Below are 9,557 nucleotides of genomic sequence, written 5' to 3'. Positions count from 1 at the left end.
GTGAAGAGAGAGAGACTGCCAAGCTCTGTCCTCTGCCCCTGGAACAGGACTCTGGGGCTCTGACCACATTCATATCCTGATCGAAGTCTAGGCCCCCCCCCCCACCTCAGCCCCATGGCAGAGGGAAGTGCTTATGGTCATTCACAGACCAGGAGAGAGGACAGAGCCTCACACACTGAGACCCTTGTGGGAGTGTCCCAAAAGCTCAGGAAGCACCCCAAAACCAGGCCCAGGCTGGGAAAATGAGCAAGCAGAGAAACAAGAGGAACACCATTGAGAAATATTTTGCAAATGAGCCCAAGAAGAATCAAAATACTCAGTCTGAAGATGAGGAAGCACAAGCTCCTGCATCTAAAGGCTCCAAGAAAAACAGAAATTGGGCTCAGGCTATGACAGAGCTCAAAAAAGACTTTGAAAATCCAATGAGGGAGTTGGAAGAAAAACTGGGAAAAGAAAGGAGAGAGATGCAGGAAAAACATGAAAATGAAGTCAGCAACTTAGTCAAGTAAATCCAAAAAAATGCTGAAGAAAATAGCATGCTAAAAACCAGCTTAGGTCAAATGTATAAAACAGTTCAAAAAGTTGTTGAGGAGAAGAATGCCTTAAAAAGCAAAATTGGCCAGATGGAAAAAACAGATAAGAAAACTCTCTGAGGAGAACAAATCCTTCAGAGAAAGAATAGAATTCAGGGTGATTGATGAATTTACCAGAAATCAGGAATCAATATTTCAAAACCAAAAAAATGAAAAATTAGAAGAAAATGTGAAATATCTCATTGAAAAACAACTGATATGGAAAACAGACTTAGGAAAGATAATTTAAAAATTATTGGAATACCTGAAAGTCATGATCAGGAAAAGAGCCTTGACATCATTTTCAAAGAATTACTACAGGAAAATTGCCCTGATATTCTAGAAGTAGAGGGCAAAATAGAAATGGATAGAATCTACCGATCCCCCTGAGAAAGAGATCCCAAAAAACCAACCCCTAGGAATGTTATAGCCAAGTTCCAGAACTCCCGAGTCAAAGAGAAAATATTACAAGCAGCCAGAAAGACACAGTTCAAATATCATGGAGCTGCAGTCAGGATCACACAGGACTTAGCAGCAACTACATTGGAAGCTCATAGGGCTTGGAATATAATATACCAGAAGGCAAAAGAGCTTGGAATGCAGCCAAGAATGAACTACCCAGCAAAGCTGAATGTCCTCTTCCAGGGAAAAAGATGGACTTTCAATGAACCAGGGGAATTTCAAAGGTTCCTTTTGGAATGGCCAGAGCTGAACAGAAGGTTTGATCTTCAGATACAGGACTCAGGTGAAGCATGGAGATTGGAGGAGAGGGGGGAGATATGAGGGACTTAATGATGATGAACTGCATGTATTCCTGCATAGAAAAATGACACTGATAATACTCATATGAACCTTCTCAGTTAATAGAGCAGGTAGAGGGAGCTTTTATAGCTGAAGCACAGGAGAAAGCTGAATTCAAAGATAAAATATGGTATAAAAATGGAGTCAATAGAAAAAGAGGGAAATGTAATGGGAGAAAGAAAAAGAAGAGGGGGAATAGGCCAAGATATTTCATATAATAAGATTTTTTTTATTACAATGAGCTATTGCAATGATATGGAAGGGGGTAGGCAAGGGGAATGAGGGAATCTTCCCTCTCATCAGAGGCGGCTAGGAGAGGAAACAGCATATATACTCAATAGGGTATAGGCATCTGGAGTAACAAGGTGGGGCAGGGGGAAGGGGGGGATATGAATAAAGGAGGAGAGGATGGACCATGGGGGGGGAGAGAGTGGTCAGATATAACACATTTTCTTTTTTTACTTCTTGCAAAGGGCTGGGAATGGAAGGCCTGCCCAGGACCATAGGGCCAAGTGGATTCTGGGCCTAAGGGGTGGTATGGGGGCTCAGGGCTTCTTGGCCCCAGGACCAGGGATCTGTCTGCTGAGCCACTCAGCGACCCTACAGCAGAGTCAGAGTAAAAGGAGAGAGAAAATAGAGTACATGGTAGTGGAGAAATAAGAAAGGAGGGAGTTGCGATCAGCAATGGCAACAGTGTAAAAATATGGAAGTAACTTTTGAGATGGACTTATCATAAAGAATGCATCCACCCATGACAGAGTTGTTGGTGTTGGAACAAAGACTCAAGCACATTTTTTGTTATTATTATTTGGGGGAGTGTGCAGGGCAAGTGGGGCTGGGTGGCCTGCCTGGGGCCACACAGCAGGGTGATCTTTGTGTGTCTGAGGCTGGATTTGGACCCCGGTGCTCCTGGCTCAAGGGCCAATGCTCTGTCTACCATCCAGCCACCCCTACTATTATTACTATTTTATTTATTTTGGGTCTTTTTTTTTCTTCTTTTTGTTTTTTGCAGGCAGTGGGGATTGGGTGGCTGGGTGTCACACAGCTGGGTGATTGTTGGGTCTATGGGGCTTGATGTGGGCTTGGGTGCCCATGGCTCCAGGGCCAGTACTTCATCCATTGCGCCACCTGGCCATACCTACAATTATTACTATTATTTTTTTTAATTTTAATTTTTTTCTCTCCCCTTTACTTTATCGCCCAAGCAAGTCTATATTCATGGGGGGGGTATTTTGTTTACTCTTAAACAAGAATATTTTATTAATGTAAAAAAACATTTGAACAAAATGAGAATAAAAAAATAAAATAAAAAAAGTTTTTCACAGCAAAAAGAAGGGAGGAGAAGAAAGGAGAGGAGAGAGGAGAGGAATGGAAGAGATGAAGAGTGGAGAAGGGAAGGGAAGAGAGAAGATAACGTGGAAGAAAGGAAGTAAAGAGAAGGGAGGATAGGAAAGGAAGAGGAGAAGAGGGAAAGGGGAGAGGAGGAGTTGGAGAGGTTGTCTGGCTGCTTTCACCCAAAGCAATAAGACTGGGTGATTAGAATCATGGAACTGGTACAAAAGAAGGTGGATTACTAGGGCAGAACCTCAGTAGAATTAAATTAATGGTGGAACCCTAGAGTTGAACCTCTTCAAAGTTTGAAATAGAATCTAGTACAGTGGAAAAGTCATTGACCCCTTGAGTTAGAGGACCTGTGTCCATTCCTGCATGGATTTAATTTTCCTAAATTGTGTTTTTTCATCTATAAAATAAGAGAAGTTAAGTAGACAACTTCTGAGGTCCATTCTAGATTGATGACCTTAATGTTTAGGGGCATTTACTCTCAAGGATTGTTTCCTCCAGGTGTGTTGAGGCTCCTTGATTGTAGGCAAGTAAGGAAGTTAAACAGTGGTCAGTTGTCTGTAGTCCAGACTTCTGGGCTCCACTCAGGGGAGGAACAAAAGGTCACTGAACAGCTGTCTGACCTCCTCCAGGATTCTTTATATATCATCCATCTCTAAAGATGTAAGTATTCACAGATAATAATATCAAAAGTGAAAATCCACACAGAAGTTGAACATTGTATTAAATAATATTCAAGTTAAAGAGGATATTTTAAAATCAGTGAGTTGTACTCCGAGGGATCTAAGAGCTAGTATAAATGATAAACAAAGCTATATGTTCTTTCCTGTTGGGAAACGTTGTGTATGGGAGTACTATAAATTATTATTACCTGGTGCCTTTGAGCATCAGAACCTTGTTTTGCTCAGTACCACGGGAGTGGGAGTGGATTAGAGACTTGGAAAGTATTTAAGCACTTTTATTCTGGTGAATAAATGGAGCACCTGGAGATCTTGATGGAGTACTTGTCTTCTTTGCCATCCTTGTCTCTCATCCCTGCAAAGCTTATCTGAGAAAGATATGGGAGTCCAGAAGTAGAACTCTACATATGGCATCCAACAGGGACTAAACATACGGCACAAAGGTGTGTTATCTGAGTAAAGTCCAGAAGGACATAGTAGATACAAGCAAGAGAACCATGTGACATCCCTGAGTGAAGGACTCTGGAGAAAGTAACAGGTTGATTTGTTACTTAGGGGGTTGATTTTAAACAAAGAGGAATCAGAGGAAGAGAGAAAACAAGTATTTAACATTGTGGAGTCAGTGGGAAGTAGAGTCTCCGAGGCAGTGCCCCAGGAGATGAAGCTTCTTGATCAGCAGGAGTCATACCAGCACCACGAATGGGACCTGCAGGCTTGCTGCTCCTTTTGGCCACGGCTGCCAGTCAAATTGTGCTGTGCATGTTAAGAGTGATCCAAACCCTTAAACCTACAGGCAACTTTAGAGACTTCTTGTTGCCGAAGACCCACAGCCATTGCTGGGGCAGCAGAGGGCTGTGAATGGAACACTAACTGCGCTTCCTGCGTTGAGAGCGAAGGTATCATTATGCTGTTGGACAGTTTGTTCTGGTGATGGCTACTGTTCACAAGGTGCTGCAACTCCAGGTTGTGCTGGTGTTAATGGCTTAGGTGATTTCAAATGCTCTCTCTCATTCTCTGGCCTTTCCACCTTATGCAGAGGGAGGGGGGAGGGAGAAGGGAAACCTTCCTTTTTGGAACTTTGAAACTCAAAACCCATGTGCCAAAAAACTTATTTTATAATTCAAGGGACCCCCAATGCTTTCTATCTTGGTTTGAGGAGAGGAGGGTTGGGCAATGACTATGTTTTTCAGTAGGTTATTGATTGGGAAGCTACGTGGTTCAATTAGTTAAGAAAGAAAGGGAAAGAAGACTTTTTTCTGGGGTTGTTAAATTTGGATTTTGAAGCCTGTGCCTATGACTTATATTTCTGTTGACTGATCTCAATTGGTGTGTCATGTGTATATGTGTATTTAATCATCAATAGGACATTTTTTACATCTCTCCACTGGCCTGGAGATGTGGGAAAATCTACATTCTGAGATTTTGGTGCCAGCTGGGGTATCCAAAATCTCATTTTGATAAGTTTTGAAATACAAAAGAGTTGTTTTCTGTGTTGAGAATGGGTTAGTGCCTAAACTCTGAAAGTTAGGTAAAGTTAAATGTTACTCCTTTTAGTTTGAATTTTGAATTTGATTACTTTGAAAGGTTTTTTAGTTGGCAAAAGAAAAAACTTCATAATCTTTGTTAAGTTGGGGATAAAATGTATTTCAAGGAATTTGGGAATATTGGTCTTGTTGAATTGACATTTGTGTATACTATTTTTGAACTTTTGTTTACAATTTATGTGGCATTCATTATGTAATAATTTTGTTTCAAAAACAAGAAGGGGGATATGTTGGGAACCTTGTGTATGGGAGCATTGTAAATTATCATCACCTGGTGCCTTTGAGCATCAGAACCTTATTTTGCTAAGTACCACAGGAGTGGGAATGGATTAGAGACTGGAAAGGTAGTTAAGCACTTGTATTCTGGTGAATAAACAGGGCACTTGGAAATCTTGATGGAGTACTTGTCTTCTTTGTCATCCTTGTCTCCTGCCCCTCCAGTGCTCACCTGGGAAAGATAAGGGAGCCCAGAAGTGGGACTCTACACTTTCCCAGTCTGAATTTTGTTTATGTTATTCCATAATTCCTCAATAAAGAAAGTACAAAGAAACTTACAAAATTTATTAGAGGTCTTACACTTCCATGGGTACCAGTGACTCTATTTTCTTCTTTCATCTATTTTCTTCATTCTCGCTACATAATCCACTCACATTTTCTGATCATACACATCCTCAAAGACATCTTTTATGCCACTTTTATATGTTCAAGTCATTATTGGTAAAATTCTAAGTGGCCTCTCTAACCTACCATATCTCTTTCCATTGCCCTTTTAGCTACCCAAAAGCTTGATTCTTTAGAGATAATCGTGTTCATGATTCATAAATGTGAGCTTTTGTATCAAGGGAGCAGTTGGGGATCATGAGTAGTATAAAACGGCTATCCAAAAAAATATTGAGATCTGATCACCTACTCCTAGCCCATTTGGAACCCAGCTCAGAATTGTCCTATAATAACTTGATCAAATTATATGTGGTAATAGGCTAACTGAATGTTTAGCTCAAAACATATCTTGGGTTTAACGGGTTATATTTTTTCTTTAAGGATTGTACTTTAAATACAAATCACTCTGATAGATGACAAGATTCTTCTGGTGTTCCCATTTGAGATTGACCTTGGGCTGATTTAATTAAGTTAAAGAATACTGCAAAACTTCCTCAATCAGGTTAGCATGTCATGAGAGAAAAACCAAATGGATGAATGATGCATATTGCTTATTACTGAGTTTATAATCTACAGCTAAATAGATGTTCAGTTAGTCCATCATAGATAATTTATTTTTTGTTTTGCAAGGCAATGGGGTTAAGTGGCTTGCCCAAGGCCACACAGCTAGGTAATTATTAAGTGCCTGAGGCCGAATTTGAACTCAGGTACTCCAGAATCCAGGCCGGTGCTCTATCCACTGTGCCACCTAGCCGCCCCCCTCACAGATAATTTGAACAAGTATTGTAGGATGATCCTGAGCTGGGTTCAGAACTGGATAAGGGAAGGAAACCAGGTCATTGTCCCTCTTTGAGAGCAAAGGACAAACATCAACCATCTATCAGCTGGGTTGTTTTTCAGTCAAGTCTGACCCTGTGACCCCATTTGTATTCTTTTTAGGCCAAGATAATGAGGTTTATCATTTCCTTCTCTAGCTTATTTTCAAATGAAGAAACTAAGGCAAACAGAGTTAAGTGACTTGACCAGGATCACATAAGTAGTAAGCGTCTGAGGTGACATTTGAATTCAGGAAGATAGGTTCTCTGATTCCAGGCTGGCACTCTATCCATTGCATGATTACTGTCCAGCTAACTTCACCATCTATAGAAAATTCCTATTTAATTTGGATCCTATGAAGGATATTTTCCATGAAACTGATGAACAACTTTTGTGAACATATATATGTCTTCTTTTATATTGATAATCAAAGGATTTTTCTAACAGTGATCTCAGTAGTTGCTTCTTTAGAGATCTTTTGTTATTTTGTTTTTTCACATATACATAGAAGACACCTTGTTGAAGTCTTTAGACATAAGGTTTGATTTTGTCTTAAAGAGTTAAATGTGGGGCATCTAGGTGGCACAGTGGATAGAGCACCGGCCTGGATTCTGGAGTACCTGAGTTCAAATCTGGCCTCAGACAGTTAATAATTATTACCTAGCTGTGTGGCCTTGAGCAAGCTACTTAACCCCATTGCCTTGCTAAAAAAAGAGTTAAATGCTATTTTGGGGGGGGTTGGTAAATAGCCAACATAAATAACTTGCATTTTCTATATTTCTCAGTCAGCTGTATTGGTCTATAGTGTGCTATAGAAAATTATCTTATAGGGTCTAGCCACTTCATTTTTTCATAATGATTATCCTTAATACATGCATTTTTAGATTTTTATTGAGATGAAAAAATTTTTCTTTTGGAACTTTCCATTCTTTGAAACATCTTGAAAATTCAGTCATGTGGTCTTCAAAAATAGCACTACCTAAAACACATATTTCTTCTGTATATAATACTTGGTCAGATCCAGCCACATTTTCCAACATCATCATTTGTATGATTTCTATTTCCTTACATGGCACATACTAAGAAAGTATTCCAAAGATAAACCAAAAGAAGGAAGAAAATACAGATTTCCAAAAATTGATAAAATGACAAACAAAAGTATATTTGTTCATCTAACAGTCCTTCCAGGTATTGGAGTTTAGCTAAAGAAACTTATTGAGATTTTCATTATTTGTTTTATCATGAGATTTCTTATGAGTTCATGGCCACCTGTCCAGGGAAACAGGGCCCTGGGCAGTTTTTGATAATTTTTTGGCTTTATTTGTTTGTTTTGGAAAGTATATCCATTCTCAGTCAGCATGGGAAAAGTCTTCTTCAACTTGCTTCATTTTTTTTAATTTTTTAATTTTTTTTAGGTTTTTGCAAGGCAAATGGTGTTAAGTGGCTTGCCCAAGGCCACACAGCTAGGTAATTACTAAGTGTCTGAGACTGGATTTGAACCCAGATACTCCTGACTCCAGAGCCAGTGCTTTATCCACTGTGCCACCTAGCCGCCCCAAACTTGCTTTATTTTTGCAACTAATTATAATGTTCAAAGATCCCAAAGAATGGATTTGGTAAGAGAGTTAACAGAGAACACCTTGCTTCCCCACCAGTTACTGTGCTAGAACCCTGGGGAAATGAGGAGATCTGGTTCAATATGACTGACACCTATCAGAAATGGAACTTCTCCAGAATAAAAAGGGGAGTCCAGGAAGCAGGAAGAGACTTTTGTTGTGCTCCAACCTCAAGCATTGATCTGATATCTTGGGCAGTTTGCTAGATGCCACTTCAAGTCAGAGGTTTCAAGGGTCTCATTGTTTCCTGTCTTTAACCCTTGGTAATACCAAAGGGCTTAGCGTACTGGTTTTGGATTAAAGTCTAGAAAACCTTTGATTCAAATCCAGCATCAGATACTAGCTGTGTGAAACTCAGACAAGTCTCTTAACTTCTATTTGCCTTAGTTTTCTCCTCTATAGAATAGGAATAATCATAGCACTTTCCTCCCAGATGTGAGGCTCAAATGAGAAAATAATTGTTATGTGCTAAACACAATGTCTGTCACATAATAAGTTCTAAATTAGTATTAGCTATAATTATAAGAATAATAGCAACCATTATTATTAATTTTTGTGTGCTCTCAACTGAAAAAATCTGTTAAAAACTCTTTTGGATATATAAATTTTGTTCATGGATTCTCTTTTTCCTTTGCTAATGTGAGTGCTATTTGACTACAAAAATCTCTTATTTAGAGAATCATTTACTGTTAAGTATAAGAGATAGAAGGTGTAAAAGAAAAAGAATAGAAAACATTTATGTAGCCCTTTAAAGTTCATAAAGTACTTTAAGATAGTTATAGATATATATTATCTTGTTTCATCTTCATAATAACCCTGGGAGGTGGGTACTATTACTATTTCCATTTTATAGATGACAAAACTGAAGCAGACAGGGGTTCAGTGAATTGCCCAAAGGGCATAACATACTGGTGACACACAACAAATAACTGTTTGGGACTGGATTTGAACTTATATCTTCTTGACCCCAAGTTTGGTACTTTACCACTATGCCACTTGTTGTTGTTTAGTCATTGTCAGTTGGATCTGACTCTTCATGATCCCTTTTGGAGTTTTTTGTTTGTTTGTTTTGTTTTTTGGCAGATAACAGAGAAGTTTTCCATTTTCTTCTTCAGTTCACTTTACAGATGAGGAAACCGAGGCAAACAGAGTTAGTGACTACAAAAGTAGTAAGTCTTTGAGGTAGATTTGAACTCAGGAAGATGAGTCTTTCTGATTCTAAGCCCAGTGCTCTCTCCATTGTGTCACTTGGATGCTTCAATTAAAAGTGAACTTGTGGGGCAGCTGGGTGGTACAGTGGATAAAGCACCAGCCCTGGAGTTAGGAGGACCTGAGTTTAAATCTGACCTCAGACACATAATGATTACCTAGCTGTTTGTCCTTGGGCAAGTCACTTAAACCTGATTGCTTTACAAAAAAAAGAGAAAAGAACTAAAACTGATCTGTTCTTTTCATTTAAAGGGAAAAAAAGTCTGTGGACCTAACTAATGGCATTGATTCAGATACAGAGCAGAAATATAAGCTATA

The sequence above is a fragment of the Macrotis lagotis genome, chromosome 1, assembly GCF_037893015.1.
Source record: "Macrotis lagotis isolate mMagLag1 chromosome 1, bilby.v1.9.chrom.fasta, whole genome shotgun sequence".
Lineage (NCBI taxonomy): Eukaryota > Metazoa > Chordata > Mammalia > Peramelemorphia > Peramelidae > Macrotis > Macrotis lagotis.
The sequence above is the reverse complement of the archived record's forward strand: the minus strand, read 5'-3'. Positions refer to the sequence as shown.